General features: G+C 39.8%; 1 long non-coding RNA gene across 3 annotated transcripts in view; it reads left to right on the top strand.

The window, feature by feature from the left end:
• The window catches only part of LOC148004663 (LINE-1 retrotransposable element ORF1 protein-like), a 165587-nt gene extending 150387 nt beyond the window's left edge, over positions 1 to 15200 (top strand). For 2 of the 3 annotated variants that reach the window (XR_015625307.1, XR_015625308.1), the window contains 3 exons: positions 1312 to 1417; positions 3985 to 4210; positions 5630 to 6994. This is a non-coding gene — a long non-coding RNA (LINE-1 retrotransposable element ORF1 protein-like). Of the gene's footprint in view, positions 1 to 1311; positions 1418 to 3984; positions 4211 to 5629; positions 6995 to 12385 lie in introns of those variants that run through there. The other variant, XR_015625306.1, reaches the window with a different exon arrangement.
• Positions 15201 to 17372: the final 2172 nt, after the last annotated feature.

Below are 17372 nucleotides of genomic sequence, written 5' to 3'. Positions count from 1 at the left end.
TGTCGGCCACTGTCCTGAGAAGGTCAGCAGATCACCACCCTTTCTTTCTGAAATGTGATCTGGGGTCCACAAACAGCCACAATGAATTGGATCACTGCCATGTGCTCTAAATCGGGCTAAAGAGGTTGACTTCATGCCAAGACTTGATACAGGATGCAGCTTGAAATATTCAACTGGGGAGGGGGTTGGGGCTTCTTTTTCATTTTCAATAATGTTATTTGAGGAGATAGGATTGTACAGGGACATTAAAGAGCAAATAAAGCATGATTTGTCATGCACTAAGTAGAGGGGATGCAGAAATGCCTGAAACTTTCTTGGGTTCAATTTTAGTTCCCGTAGATTACTTAGCAGCATTAAGAAGATGATGTTCCTTTTAAAAGAGGCTGGCCTCCTAAAATATTACACATGCAAACTTTGTAGAAAGGTCCCTCAGAAACAAAGGAAATCAGTCTTCCAGGCAAGGATATGAATTCGTGTATAAATACATTTTCCTTTATTTGCGTGTGAATTTGCAAGCAGCACCTCACTAGAGCTGAACTTTTGCTGTATAAATAAGACCATCTGGTGTATCCAAGAATTTCAGTCTCTAGAGAACAGGATCATAAACAATCGATCCTCCACAGGCTGGTCAGTGTTTTATTTTGAGTGAAGCTTTCCCACAGCATTGCTCTAATTGTTCTGGTCTTTTTAATCTTCAAAAGATTTTTATAAGTTGGCTTTTCCAGTCTGGTGTTTTTGTATTTCACGGGAAAAGTCTACCCCATTATTTTGGCAATGTGACAGAAGAACAATGCATCCTTTCAGGTGTGTTGATTAATGAGCTTTCATTTAATATACACACAGTCAGATTAATAGAACATTTCAAAGAGGAAGAGTTTCATTCCAGTTTTCTGATGGGAAAAATAGACATGGAGTGACAAGTTCAAGGTCCCATGTCCCATAACTATTAGCTTCTAAACATGATCCAGATTTTGTGAATCCCAGTTGAATAATCTTTTTTTTCTCACAGTGACTTTAATTTCATGTTTATTTTCATGGTTAGCAAGCATGTCTCTGAATTAAATGTAGAGAATCCAGTCTCTGAATGGATTGACCAAGTAAGGTCTAACACCTAGGACATTGGTTAAGTTTCATGAGGTTAGATTTCTTTTCTTTTTCTTTAATCTCTCCAGCCTTTCCTTAGGGAAACATTCAGCATCAATCTACTTTTTAGGAAATTAATTTTGAAACTAGAATATATTTATTTGGAAGACCAAAATAGATTGCAAAAGTCACATCATTGAAGGCTGATTAAAGAATATTCACATGCAGAAAGCCGAACAAGAAAGTACCCAGGAAGCTTTGGGAGCAGAAGGCAAAGAATTGGGTCCTGTGTGTAGAAGGCTGGATCTCACTGGTCCAGGGAGGGCTCCCTAAGGTAAGTCTAAATGTTTAGGCTAGGTTAGTGAATAACTGCAGCACCTAGAATTGGCATTCCTGGGGTCAATGTGAATAGGGGTATCCTAGGACACTTCCTTTGTTCAGCAATAATTTGAAGTGAACCTAACACACCAGGTATTGAAGAGAAAGGGAGTTCAGGTGGGATAGAAAATGGTTTAAATAATGGGAAAAATTTCCTCTAACCTGGTTTCTACATTTTCTGAGGTTGACCAGATGGCTGATGAGTCTTAGTGAGTGAGGTATGTTATAGAGATTCCCTATTTCAGCTTAAGAATTGGCCATGAAGCCTCAGGCTTTAACAATTGTTTTTGTTATAATATTGTAGACTCTTCATTTTTAATCTGGACATACAGCAGTGTTGTTATTAGTGCGATTTATGTTGGCACATGTGTGGCAATTATCTTCAGTGCTTTATGCATACACTGTTACTTGCTGAGTATTTTTTTTTTTTGGAACAGTATGTGTCTTAGACCTTAGTGGACTACCTAAAAGTCTTCCCTAGTCTAGGAAAAGACAGACTTCAACTAGTACAATGTTAAAAACTGTAAGGCTTTAAGTAATAAAAAGAATCAAAGAAGTTCAAGAGATACTTAAAGCTAATATCTGCCTTTAACTTCGAGAGCCAGGGCTTCACCATTATGAAGCAAGAATGGGCAGCTTGGTGTGAATCTATTCATGACTTAGCTTTTACCAAAACCACAGGCAGGGTAGGTCATTACACCTCAGTTTGAGAGTGAATGCAAGTTTTGTTTAGTGGTAGTATTCTTTGTGGTTCCTTTTTAAAAATAGTTTTTTTCTTTACTGTGTAGTTCATGCTTGTGTTAGTTCATGCTTTCCCCAGGCTGGTATAGTGAGCCTTGGTAAGTGTGCAGTTAATACAGAAGCCAGCTTGTCCATTCAAGGAGGCTGGGTCTTCTATTCAGCAGGCTTTCCACTACTTCAGAAAAGTGTACAGAACGCTTAGGTTTTATAGTCCACAGGCCTTGGATTGCTGTTTTTGTTTGTTTGTTTGTTTGTTTGTTTGTTTTTACCTTCCAGAGTTTGTCAAACTTTGCTAAAAGACAACTAGAAGTTTCTTTTATATTGTTGTCCAAATTTATTGGATAGTGCCTGGAAACTGTTTTGGAAGAAGATGGAAAGGTCTCAGTGAATAAACACACACACACACACACACACACACACACATCCCTAAAGTTTCTTAATGTAATCATATCAACTCAAAAGAACCAAATATGGTTATATTTTACAAAGCTTTATTTTGTTGTTATTTGTCTCTTTAAAAATGTAACAATTAAACAGTTGACCTCCCAAAATAGTATACCAAGTTTTTTATTGGCATCTGGGTCTACACAGGCTTTGACAGTACCTAGTTTAATGATGCGATAGAAAGCAACAGAGATTAGTAAGAGTGAGTTCTGGTTTCTTCTTCATCATAAGAGCTCTGTGACTTTGCACAAGAACCTTTGATCTAAGGTTCAGGGCACACGGAGGAGGATTCAAAACCTACTATAGCAGCTTTACTGTGCTGCATCTGATGACATTTATTTTTCATTGGCTCCTACATGAAATCTCATTCAGACTTGCATTCAAGAACATGATATTGGAATGTGTGTTACTTCTTTGGTCATCTGTTAGACTCAAGGGGTCTTCTCAAGAATACAGTATATAGCAAATTGTGAAAGACACATCGGTGCTGGCCCTGATCATTTTCCCCCTTCATTTCCTCATTCATCTTTCACTCTTTCCTTTTATGGAAACCAACACTTGGGTCTTGGAGGTTTGGACACACTATTTGTCACTATTGCATATGCGCAAGATATACAGTGAACTTCTGGGAATGGAGGGGATTTATTTATTTTTTATGGTTGGGATGAGCCCAGAGGAAAACTTCCTGCTCAGCTATAGCCTCCATTTTCACATATGCCACAATGGAATGACAGTTTTCTATCTCCTACAGAACCCTAGCAGTACAAGAAGGGCTCTGCCCCTTCTGTCTAGCTGGAGTTGATCGCATAGTATCACCAGCCAACATCCAAGCTCTACCAGGAAGCTCCCTTCTTCCCACGGAATCTTTCCCCATCTTATTTCAAACCCTTCCTCCTTTCCTCTCGCTGTAGGATGCTTCTTTCTCATGGATTTAGTTGAAAAATAGAGGTGTGCTCCATGAGATTAAATGTCCATTTTTATTTGGAAACATCACTTTCAGTAGAAATGTTGGACATTTCTTTTCAAAAGTAAGTTTCTCCAAGGGGCTGGTGAGAGATCACTTCGTTGCAACCCTGGTTATGAAAAACAAAAATAGCATACACTTTTAAGAAGCAGAACATTTTCAAAGAAAATGCTGTGTTAAATGAAGTGAAAAAAGAACACCTATATTTTTGTCTAATGTTTTATTTTATGTTTAACAAGGTCAATATCTGTCACAAAGGAAAACTGTTGGTAGTTGACAAAGTTGATTAAAAAGTAGAAAGTGTTTTTTAAAAATCATATTTACTTTTTGTGTGTATGTATTACATGTGTTTAGGTATGTTTACTGCTTTGCAGGAAGGCCAGGACCTGATGGTAGGTGCTCACTGACTCCACACCTCAGTTCCTGAGGCAGACTCTGTCCCTGAATGTCAGTATTGCAATTCAGGTAGTCTGGCTGCCCACTGCACTCTTGGATGCTGCTGCGTCTACTTCCCTGAGCTGGGACTGGAGGCCTACACTCCCACACTCTGATTTTTACATGGCTGTTGGGGATCTAAACTCAGGCTTTCATGCTTGTGTGGTAAGTATTTTCTGTATCTCCAGCCTTTCATATTTAAAAATTTAACTCATAAAGACTCTGAGAAATAAGCAGAATATATATCTTATGACTAAAGGAAAAAGTTATCACCCAGACAATGAACGGTTCTCCATTCTTAGATAGAATGGGCATATTCACAATTTTTTTTTTAAATATGAGATGAGACCTAGAAAACCATTGATAGAATCATAACAAGAATTGGAGGGTTCTAGGCGTCTTTGAGAAGCCCCCTCAACACCTTAAACTGAAGAACTAAAAATGTCCTCTAGGTGGAGCACCAGGCTTTGCTTTGTGAGGATAAATATTTCTATTTTTGTAAAAGTAACCTCAAAACTTCATTTTAGACAGGAAATAATGTAAAGAACTGCATTTTCACCATGACTTACATTGCTGTAAATTCTACCTTTTAATGAAAAAAAATGTAATTTGTGTGAAGCAATCTATCCTTTTCTGTTATTTATTTATAATAATTATACTATTCATTTATATTTCAAATATTGTCCCCCTTCATGGTCCCTCCTTCACAAGGTCCCTACCCAATTCCCCCTCCCTTTTGCCTCTAAGAGGATGGCTCCCCTCTCCACCCACCCACTCCCACCTTACCCCTCTAGCATCCCCCTTCTCTAGGGCATCAAACCTCCACAGGACCAAGGGCATACACTCCCACTGAGACTAGGCCAGGCAGTTCTCCCCCTACATATGTAACAGGGACCAATGACCGGCCCATGTATGCTTTTTGGTTGGTGGCTTAGTCTTTGGGATCTCTGAGGGGTCCAGTTAATTGATATTGTTGATCTTCCTACGGAGTTAAAATCCTCTTGAGTTCCTTCACTCCTTCCTCTAATTCTTCCATTGGGGTGCCCAGGCTAGTTCAGTGGTTGACTGAGAGTATTTGCATCTGTCTTAGTCAGGTTCTTGCAGAGCCTTTCAGGGGAGAGCTATACCAGGTTCCTATCTGCAAGCACATCTTGTCATCAGCAATAGTGTCTGGACTTGATGTCTGCAGGTGGGATGGATACCAGAGTAGAGCAGTCTCTGGATGACCTTCCCTTCAGACTCTTTGTTTGTCTTTCCTTTAGACAGGAGCAATTCTGGGTTAAAAATATTGAGATGTGTGAGTGGCTCCATCCCTCATCTGGGGGCCATGTCTATTTACTGGAGATGATCTTTTTAGCTTCTATCTTCCTGCTATTGGGCATTTCAGCTAATGTCATCCCAATTGGGTCCTGGGAGCCTCTTGAATCCTGGTGTCTGGGACTGTCTAGTGATTCCCCCTTTTCTATCACACACTGCTGCATATTTTCAATTGTTTCTCCTGATCCTCTGGGCTTCCCTTTCCTTTTCCCACCTAAGTCCCCCTCTCCCTTTGACTCCTGTGCTTATTTTGTTCTCTCTTTTAAGTGGGATTAAAGTATCTACACTTGGGCCTGCAAAGAACTCAAGAAGTTAGACTCCAAAAAACCAAATAACTCAATTCAAAATGAGGAACAAAGCTAAACAATTCTCAACTGAATGATCTGAAATGGCTGAGAAGCACCTAAATCCTTAATCATCAGGGAAATGCAACTGAAAATGACCCTGAGATTCCACCTCACACCACTCAGAATGACTAAGATCAAAAACTCAGGCAACAGCAGGTGATGGTAAGGATGTAGAGAAAGAGGAACACCCCTCCATTGTTGGTAGGATTACAAGCTGGCACAATCATTTTGGAAATCAATCTGGCATTTCCTCAGAAAATTGGCAATAGTTCTACTTGAAGACCCAACTCTACCACTCTTGGGCATTTACCCAAAAGATGCCCTATCATACCATAAGAACACATACTCCAATATGTTCATAGCAGCCTTATTGTAATGGCCAGAATCTAGAAACAACCCAGATGTCTCTCGACTGAAGAATGGATACAGAAAATGTGGTACATTTACACAATGGAATACTACTCAGCTATCAAAAATGAGGACATCACAAACTTTGCAGGGAAATGGATGGAACTAGAAAATAACATCCTGAGCGAGGTAAGCCAGATCCAGAAGGACACACAGAGTATGTACTCACTGATAGGATGATGTTAGCCAAAATAGCTCAGAATGCTCTCAATACAACTCATAAACCATGTGAAGCTTTAACAAGAAGGTTGTAGTTTATCCTGGAAAAACCACAGTGAAGTGAATTTGTGTTGAGGTTTTCTATGAGAGGATCACTGAGTTCCAGAGCCTTGAGGTTTCAGATGCAAGAGCTGGGGAAGTGACAGGTTCCTGCCAAGGACTCACCTATGCCAAGAGGGAAGGAAGGGTATTGAGGATTGGGACTGCACTTTAGAGAGAAGGTTCTATTGTCTAGTTGCAGACATTTCCAAAGGTAGCAGCTTCAGAGTCTCCAAGTCACGTTTGTGAATGTGAAACCTAGATGCTTGAAATCATCCACCGCATCCTTCTCCTTTGATAAATGAAGCAGAGACCAAGTGAGCAGCTCCATCTCTTCCCTGGATGCAGGAACATACACGGGCGGGTTCGGGACCTCCCATCCACTCCCAGCTCATATATAGCAGAGATCTGCCTGCTCTGAATTTGGTGGAGAAGACGTGCCTAATCCTTCAAAAGACTTGAGGCCCCAGGGTAAGGGGAGGCCTGGAGCGGGGGTTCACTCTCTAGGAGGCAATGGGGAGGAGGGATGGGATGATGAACTGTGGGAGGGGGAACCAGGAGGACGGGGGCAAAGACTGGAATGTAAAATAATAAGACAATAAAAAGTAGCAGTATAGTGAGTCTTCGTTGCTCTAGTTGTCCCTTCCCGACATTACTGAATATTTATTTATTTATTTATTTATTTATTTATTTATTTATTTATTTATTTATTTGAGTTCTGCTCCTCCAAGTACATGAAGTCTTGGAAAGCTAATAAGGAAACCAAGGAGTCCCAGGAAACTTCTATGTATAAACAAACATTAGGCATGTGACCATTAGTCACTTGGAGATTTTAAGTCTTCAGTGGTTTGTAAGGAAAATGAAGCCGTTGTAATTCATTATCTTAGGTGCTAACTACCAGGCAAGCCACCCACCTAATTGTTCTTATTGTTCTGAAGGATCCTCTAATGGCTTTTTTTTAAATCAAAACAAAACGAAACAAAATAATTTCCCTTTTTTTCTTAAAAGTCAAAGTCTGGTATTTTTGTAGCCAGAATACTCAAGTATTTCCCATACTGAATTGATCACATTCTCCAACCACGAAGATCCTTACATTACAATTCCAAAGCATTCAGGAAAATCCCTGTAAGTCACCAAGAATAATCCAAGACTCAGCCACACAGAAACATCGGAGCCTTCTTTTCCAGTAACCCTAATTGGAACATAACTACAGCATTACGTTCTGCATCTTTTTAGCTATGAGTTTTAATTATAGTTAAGACTAGCTGGCAACATAGTTATAATATTCGCTGAATACGTGAAAAACCTTTTCTATTATACCAAAAATATATGCTAACATCATATCTTAAAACAGCTTTTACATTTTTTCTGATTAATTGTGTGTGTGTGTGTGTGTGTGTGTGTGTGTGTGTGTGTGTGTGTGTTGCCCATCCCTCCCGAATACACTTTAGTATATTTTCCTGTTGTACATGAGGGAAAAACAAATTCCAAGTTGGCAAAATAGTACAAGCAAGAAGCCATAGAGAAATATGATGACTGAGTCAGACTGAAAGCATGAGGAGTAACGAGGCATGGGGCATTTGTTGTTGTCGTCGTCGTCGTTGTTGTTTTCCTGCTTTCGAATCATTCTTGCAAACTCTGAACTCTGCTATTTAGGAAATACATTACTAAACCTCATGTTTTCTCTTTAGTTCAATTCCTTTTTGTGTATCCAGTAAGTGGATCTCTCCCCACTTGGAAGGACTAAGAAGCCAACATTTAAAAAGGAAATTGATGTTTTGATGGGTTTTGGGCTACACTGTAACCACTGTGGTCTGACACAGCGCTGTGATGTATGAATTGATGGGTCTTCTATATTGACAATGAACGCTCCTAGAAGCTGTCAAGCCATTGATTCTTAATGACATTTTAAGACAGAATTTGCAATTTGGAGCAGCGTGGCAAGGCAGAGCCAGGAAAGAACAGAACCCCAACATAGACATTGACTTCCAAAAGTGACCAGCAGAGGGCTTCTTTGTTCGAACAACTTTACTAAATATCTACTCGGTTTAAGGGGAAATCAGTTTTCCAGACATAAGATTTGTTGATCAGAAATAAAACAAAAATACGGTTAGATAGAGGAACAAAGTTTATATGACTTGTAAAGATGAATACTTTACTTTAAATGCCCCATGCATTTGAAGAGCTTGATGTTTATTACTTAGAGAAAAGCATAGGTAAAATTTTAACGGTTGGTGAGGTCCACTCAAATTAGATTTTGATATATGCAGTGATCAACTGAGGCTCTTTAACTGGTTTACAGTGGTGTGCTGGATCCAGCTTTTACTGCCTTGTAAATGTTGATTACTAAATTTGCAGGGATTTTATGAGCCAGTTGCAATTATGTTGTAGCTCAAAGTTGTCAGGAGTGTGAAGATTTATCTCATGGGAACCTGAAGATGGTCCGTGCTTTAAAAAGAAAGAAAGAAAGAAAAAAGAGGAGGCCACAGGAGATTCGTTTGACACCTCATGTCACAAGTATGTTTTCTGTTCATGGATGTCCTGCCCAGACTAAATGTCAGCACAGTTGCCCTGGAAAGTTGACTACAGACCTTCGCGTCTTTGTAGATCTAGTTGGCTATTTCTCTACTGGTAAGTGAGCTGGAGGTTAGCCATGGTGGCACCCTGGTCTCATGCAGAGCCAGCTTTAGTGATGAGGTTTTGAGTAGAGAGGTATCAATGTGGCTGTGAGCACAGCTCTACAACTGCTGTCTCTGCATTTTCCTGACTTATTTACTCCTCTTCGCTCATTCACATGATGTGGCAAATGACCTTCTCCCAGGTTAACTCAAATTTCAGTACTATGTTTTAAAATACTACCACCTTTCAGTGAAACACTTCATATGATACATGACATGATTGATGGATGTAGTGATACTATTATTTATAAATGTGGTTTCAGATTTATTAACACCACACTCAATCATGTAAGAAATGATGACTTTTGTGTATTTGATCTTAGAATACTGTTCTCTGTTGTGTTTAGATGACTTTTAGTATTCCAGTCCCTTCCCTAGCTGATGTAGTTATGGGGGTTGGAGGTGATTGCATGTAGATGTGGAGGTGGGAGACAGTTCACTTGTCTTTGTCTGTATCTAAGCGGTAGAATCTTACTTCTGGGTGTGTCATTCTCTGGAAATGTGCTCTTTGGCTGGTTGGAGACTTTGCTTGAGTTAGTGATTTCTGCTGCATAGTTGGTCTTTCCCTAGTATGCCTCTGACATCACACTTTTTGTTGTTACCTCACAACTGGAACTTTGATCTGGTCATGCATTGTAATGTAAATATCTGACATGCAGGACAAGTGATGTGTGATCCCAGTGAAAGAGATCTTTACCCACAAAGGGGTTGTGGTCCCCAGTTGAGAATCACTGCTCTTACTCAGTCCCACAGGTGTTTATCTTAGAGACAGTGGTGCCATCTTTCAAGTGGACCAGAGAGATAGGGGGGCTGCCCCCAGGTCCTTTCTTTGCTAACCGACACTTTTTGTTTTCAGCTTTAGCACATTTGCTGTTGCACAATCTTGCTTGCCTTTGGCTCTCTCCCGTAGCCTTGACTGTGAGTGATGGACTTTAACTCCCTTTTCTGGTCTTACTGGAAACTCAGATGTATATTACCCTAAGTTCTAATGCTTGTCAATTTAATTTAATATTAATTAAGAATTAATTAATTTGAGACATAACCTTATATACACTATGTAGCACAGGTAGGTCTTGAATTCCTGTTACTCAGCCTCTCAAATACTAGGATTAGAAGTCCTGGTGATTGTAATACACACCTTTAGTCCTAGCATTCTGGAAGCGGAGGCCAGCCTGGATTTCAGAGTGATTTCTAGGACAGCCAAGGCTACACAGAGAATGTCTTTCTTGAAAAACAAAACCACCACAAAAAGAAGGGTGAGTTATATGCTTGGCACATTGGCCTTTTGCAAATAAACAATTCAATTTTCTATGTTTGAAGCTGACTATAATCGAAATCCCACAGGTGACACACCAGTATGGTTGAAACAGCCTCATGCTATGCCTTTTCATACACACTGGCTTTAGTACTTTTTAAGAGATGATTCTTGCCTCCTCAAAAGGGTTCCCTCTTGAGTATCCTCTTCTGTATCTTCAGCACCTTACTCTTTATGAGCAATTTCTATTGCCTTTAAAATAACTAGGTGAAATTACCTGGAATGGTGCATAAAGTGCCAGTACTCTGGAAGATGAGACAAGATGATTTCATTATCAAGGCCAAAGCATCAATATAATGAGTTTCAGGCTAGCCTTGGCACATAGTGAGATGCTCCTGTCCCATCCCCAAACAAATAAGCAAACAAATAAAACCACCTGACCAGCCAACCAAACCGAAACCAAAACCAAAACCAAAACCAAAACCAAAATCAAAACCAACCAACCAACCAACCAAATCAAAACCAATGAACCTGTCAACCAACCAACTAACCAACCATCCAGCCAACCAAACCAAAACCAACCAACCAGCCAACCAACCAACCAACCAACCAGCCAGCCAGCCAACCAACCAATCAACTCCATAATCAGAAAATTGACAACAAAGAATACTTGTATATATATCAGTGGCCCTCACCCTTCCTAATTCTGTGACCTTTCCTCAGGATGTGGTGAGCACTAACCATAAAATTATTTTTTGTTGTTACTTCATAACTGTAATTCTGCTACTGTTCTGAATCATAACATAAATATCTAATATCTCTGATGGTCTTAGGTGACCCCTGTGGCAAGGTCATTTGACCCTCAGGTTGACAACCACCACGTTATATGAGTGAAACAACTTGCAGTGTATTTCACACTACCCAAACCTGCATTTTATCCAAGGACTGTGGCAATGAAGGACATGACTGCCCATTCAATTGGTCATTCCAGAAAACATCATCCTTCTACCTTTCTCCCCACTAAGAACCACATTTATTTAAATAGCAAATTCTATTACTTTTTTTTCTAATTATTTCTTGAGTAGTATCTTTCCTCGTGTTCCACATCTATCCTAGACCAAATCGCTCTCATCTGTTGTAGAGTTTTTATCAAGTCTGTTTTCCTTCATCCATGGGTGTTCTCCTGAAGTATAGACTGACTTTTAAATCAAGAGAGATAGGTGTAGGTGCAAATATCTCTGTGTGTTATCCTTGTATAGGTGTGCGAACACAGTCCTATGTTGTTTTTGGTTTCATAGTCTCCGCTAACTTCAGTTGTTTTTGTGAGATAAAGTCCAGAGTTCTTTGTATAGCCCCAAGGGTTTGAGCAGCCTCACACTGCCATGTTCACATTACAGCCTTACTCTAGGCTGTCCCTCATTTCTAATGTACCTACCACATGAAATCTTTCAGTTCCCTAAGGCTTTTTGTAACCCTTTATTTTCTGTCTGCCTCATAAGCAATTTTTTCTTCTTGGTAGACCTGGTTTAATTTAAAACTCACCTTCCAGACCCTCCATTTCCCCCTGCCCCCCATGGTCTCAGAGCACCCTGACTTTCTTTAATCACACCCTCACAGTTGCACTTGAATAATTATTTTGAGAATTATTTTTCATGGATCTTCTATTACAGCATTATTTTTGAGGAGGGGATTATATTCTTCTTTTGCTATTTTCTTTGTCTATGTAAGGCCCATTGATTAGCTTTACAAACAATTTATATGTTTTATTCTTTGATATTTCATATCCTCTAACATAATGTTTTAAGTCATTGTAATAATTTGAGAACGTACATTAGTAATTATTGATCATTTTTGTGACTGGTTGGATTTTCCCATTCAACTGCTTCTAGGAATGTCTGTCATTTCATGCTTATATGAAGAGCAAAGCAATTAAGGTTACTTAGCCAGAAAGTAAGTCATGTGTTAGATTATGAAACACAGAGCATAATGGCACTAGAAAGCCATCATTCCCTCATCTTTTAATTTTAATTTTATTTTTAATATTAATTCTTTCTCTCCCACATCCCCTCTCCTCCAGATCTACTCCCTCTCTGTTTCCTCTACAGAAAAGAGGAGATCTCCAAGAAACAAGAGCCAAAAAGGACAAAACAAGATATGTATTGTATGAGAGAAAAATCTATTTTCAATAATTTAAAAAATCCAATACAAAATGAAGTAGTCCTGAGACCCGGTGAGAGAGAGACCCAACCGCCTGGTCAGGTGGGCACTCCTGAGGCTGCAGAGCGGAAGAGACCACCAACACTGCTCACCCCTGCCCACATCCCTGGCCCAAGAGGAAACTGTATAAGGCCTCTGGGCTCCCGTGGGGGAGGGCCCAGGAGCGGCAGGACCCCTGCGCCTGAGACACCGCCGGAACCTGAAAGAAACAGACCAGATAAACAGTTCTCTGCACCCAAATCCCGTGGGAGGGAGAGCTAAACCTTCAGAGAGGCAGACAAGCCTGGGAAACCAGAAGAGACTGCTCCCTGCACACACATCTCAGACGCCAGAGGAAAAAGCCAAAGACCATCTGGAACCCTGGTGCACTGAAGCTCCCGGAAGGGGCGGCACAGGTCTTCCTGGTTGCTGCCGCTGCAGAGAGCCCGTGGGCAGCACCCCATGAGCGAACTTGAGCCTCAGGACCACAGGTAAGACCAAATTTTCTGCTGCAAGAAAGCTGCCTGGTGAACTCAAGACACAGGCCCACAGGAACAGCTGAAGACCTGTAGAGAGGAAAAACTACACGCCCGAAAGCAGAACACTCAGTCCCCATAACTGACTGAAAGAGAGGAAAATAGGTCTACAACACTCCTGACACACAGGCTTATAGGACAGTCTAGCCACTGTCAGAAATAGCAGAACAACGTAACACTAGAGATAATCTGATGGCGAGAGGCAAGCGCAGGAACACAAGCAACAGAAACCAAGACTACATGGCATCATCGGAGCCCAATTCTCCCACCAAAGCAAACACGGAATATCCAAACACACCAGAAAAGCAAGATCTAGTTTCAAAATCATATTTGATCATGATGCTGGAGGACTTCAAGAAAGACATGAAGAACTCCCTTAGAGAACAAGTAGAAGCCTACAGAGAGGAATCGCAAAAATCCCTGAAAGAATTCCAGGAAAACATAAATAAACAAGTAGAAGCCCATAGAGAGGAGACACAAAAATCCCTGAAAGAATTCCAGGAAAACACAATCAAACAGTTGAAGGAATTAAAAATGGAAATAGAAGCAATCAAGAAAGAACACATGGAAACAACCCTGGATATAGAAAACCAAAAGAAGAGACAAGGAGCTGTAGATACAAGCTTCACCAACAGAATACAAGAGATGGAAGAGAGAATCTCAGGAGCAGAAGATTCCATAGAAATCATTGACTCAACTGTCAAAGATAATGTAAAGCGGAAAAAGCTACTGGTCCAAAACATACAGGAAATCCAGGACGCAATGAGAAGATCAAACCTAAGGATAATAGGTATAGAAGAGAGTGAAGACTCCCAGCTCAAAGGACCAGTAAATACCTTCAACAAAATCATAGAAGAAAACTTCCCTAACCTAAAAAAAGAGATACCCATAGACATACAAGAAGCCTACAGAACTCCAAATAGATTGGACCAGAAAAGAAACACCTCCCGTCACATAATTGTCAAAACACCAAACGCACAAAATAAAGAAAGAATATTAAAAGCAGTAAGGGAAAAAGGTCAAGTAACATATAAAGGGAGACCTATCAGAATCACACCAGACTTCTCGCCAGAAACTATGAAGGCCAGAAGATCCTGGACTGATGTCATACAGACCCTAAGAGAACACAAATGCCAGCCCAGGTTACTGTATCCAGCAAAACTCTCAATTAACATTGATGGAGAAACCAAGATATTCCATGACAAAACCAAATTTACACAATATCTTTCCACAAATCCAGCACTACAAAGGGTAATAAATGGTAAAGCCCAACATAAGGAGGCAAGCTATACCCTAGAAGAAGCAAGAAACTAATCGTCTTGGCAACAAAACAAAGAGAATGAAAGCACACAAACATAAGCTCACATCCAAATATGAATATAAAGGAAAACAATAATCACTATTCCTTAATATCTCGCAATATCAATGGCCTCAACTCCCCAATAAAAAGACATAGATTAACAAACTGGATACGCAACGAGGACCCTGCATTCTGCGGCCTACAGGAAACACACCTCAGAGACAAAGACAGACACTACCTCAGAGTGAAAGGCTGGAAAACAACTTTCCAAGCAAATGGTCAGAAGAAGCAAGCTGGAGTAGCCATTCTAATATCAAATAAAATCAATTTCCAACTAAAAGTCATCAAAAAAGATAAGGAAGGACACTTCATATTCATCAAAGGAAAAATCCACCAAGATGAACTCTCAATCCTAAATATCTATGCCCCAAATACAAGGGCACCTACATACGTAAAAGAAACCTTACTAAAGCTCAAAACACACATTGCACCTCACACAATAATAGTGGGAGATTTCAACACCCCACTCTCATCAATGGACAGATCATGGAAACAGAAATTAAACAGTGATGTCGACAGACTAAGAGAAGTCATGAGCCAAATGGACTTAACGGATATTTATAGAACATTCTATCCTAAAGCAAAAGGATATACCTTCTTCTCAGCTCCTCATGGTACTTTCTCCAAAATTGACCATATAATTGGTCAAAAAACGGGCCTCAACAGGTACAGAAAGATAGAAATAATCCCATGCGTGCTATCGGACCACCACGGCCTAAAACTGGTCTTCAATACCAATAAGGGAAGAATGCCCACATATACGTGGAAATTGAACAATGCTCTACTCAATGATAACCTGGTCAAGGAAGAAATAAAGAAATTATTAGAATTTAATGAAAATGAAGATACAACATACTCAAACTTATGGGACACAATGAAAGCTGTGCTAAGAGGAAAACTCATAGCGCTGAGTGCCTGCAGAAAGAAACAGGAAAGAGCATATGTCAGCAGCTTGACAGCACACCTAAAAGCTCTAGAACAAAAAGAAGCAAATACACCCAGGAGGAGTAGAAGGCAGGAAATAATCAAACTCAGAGCTGAAATCAACCAAGTAGAAACAAAAAGGACCATAGAAAGAATCAACAGAACCAAAAGTTGGTTCTTTGAGAAAATCAACAAGATAGATAAACCCTTAGCCAGACTAACGAGAGGACACAGAGAGTGCGTCCAAATTAACAAAATCAGAAATGAAAAGGGAGACATAACTACAGATTCAGAGGAAATTCAAAAAATCATCAGATCTTACTATAAAAACCTATATTCAACAAAATTTGAAAATCTTCAGGAAATGGACAATTTCCTAGACAGATACCAGGTATCGAAGTTAAATCAGGAACAGATAAACCAGTTAAACAACCCCATAACTCCTAAGGAAATAGAAGCAGTCATTAAAGGTCTCCCAACCAAAAAGAGCCCAGGTCCAGACGGGTTTAGTGCAGAATTCTATCAAACCTTCATAGAAGACCTCATACCAATATTATCCAAACTATTCCACAAAATTGAAACAGATGGAGCCCTACCGAATTCCTTCTACGAAGCCACAATTACTCTTATACCTAAACCACACAAAGACACAACAAAGAAAGAGAACTTCAGACCAATTTCCCTTATGAATATCGATGCAAAAATACTCAATAAAATTCTGGCAAACCGAATTCAAGAGCACATCAAAACAATCATCCACCATGATCAAGTAGGCTTCATCCCAGGCATGCAGGGATGGTTTAATATACGGAAAACCATCAACGTGATCCATTATATAAACAAACTGAAAGAACAGAACCACATGATCATTTCATTAGATGCTGAGAAAGCATTTGACAAAATTCAACACCCCTTCATGATAAAAGTCCTGGAAAGAATAGGAATTCAAGGCCCATACCTAAACATAGTAAAAGCCATATACAGCAAACCAGTTGCTAACATTAAACTAAATGGAGAGAAACTTGAAGCAATCCCACTAAAATCAGGGACTAGACAAGGCTGCCCACTCTCTCCCTACTTATTCAATATAGTTCTTGAAGTTCTAGCCAGAGCAATCAGACAACAAAAGGAGATCAAGGGGATACAGATCGGAAAAGAAGAGGTCAAAATATCACTATTTGCAGATGACATGATAGTATATTTAAGTGATCCCAAAAGTTCCACCAGAGAACTACTAAAGCTGATAAACAACTTCAGCAAAGTGGCTGGGTATAAAATTAACTCAAATAAATCAGTAGCCTTCCTCTACACAAAAGAGAAACAAGCCGAGAAAGAAATTAGGGAAACGACACCCTTCATAATAGACCCAAATAATATAAAGTACCTCGGTGTGACTTTAACCAAGCAAGTAAAAGATCTGTACAATAAGAACTTCAAGACACTGAGGAAAGAAATTGAAGAAGACCTCAGAAGATGGAAAGATATCCCATGCTCATGGATTGGTAGTATTAATATAGTAAAAATGGCCATTTTACCAAAAGCAATCTACAGATTCAATGCAATCCCCATCAAAATACCAATCCAATTCTTCAAAGAGTTAGACAGAACAATTTGCAAATTCATCTGGAATAACAAAAAACCCAGGATAGCTAAAGCTATCCTCAACAATAAAAGGACTTCAGGGGGAATCACTATCCCTGAACTCAAGCAGTATTACAGAGCAATAGTGATAAAAACTGCATGGTATTGGTACAGAGACAGACAGATAGACCAATGGAATAGAATTGAAGACCCAGAAATGAACCCACACACCTATGGTCACTTGATTTTTGACAAAGGAGCCAAAACCATCCAATGGAAAAAAGATAGCATTTTCAGCAAATGGTGCTGGTTCAACTGGAGGTCAACATGTAGAAGAATGCAGATCGATCCATGTTTATCACCCTGTACAAAGCTTAAGTCCAAGTGGATCAAGGACCTCCACATCAAACCAGACACACTCAAACTAATAGAAGAAAAACTAGGGAAGCATCTGGAACACATGGGCA

Source organism: Rattus norvegicus, chromosome 7 (genome assembly GCF_021556685.1).
Source record: "Rattus norvegicus strain SHRSP/BbbUtx chromosome 7, alternate assembly SHRSP_T2T, whole genome shotgun sequence".
NCBI classification, from domain to species: domain Eukaryota; kingdom Metazoa; phylum Chordata; class Mammalia; order Rodentia; family Muridae; genus Rattus; species Rattus norvegicus.
This window is presented reverse-complemented; position numbering and strand designations above follow the sequence as displayed.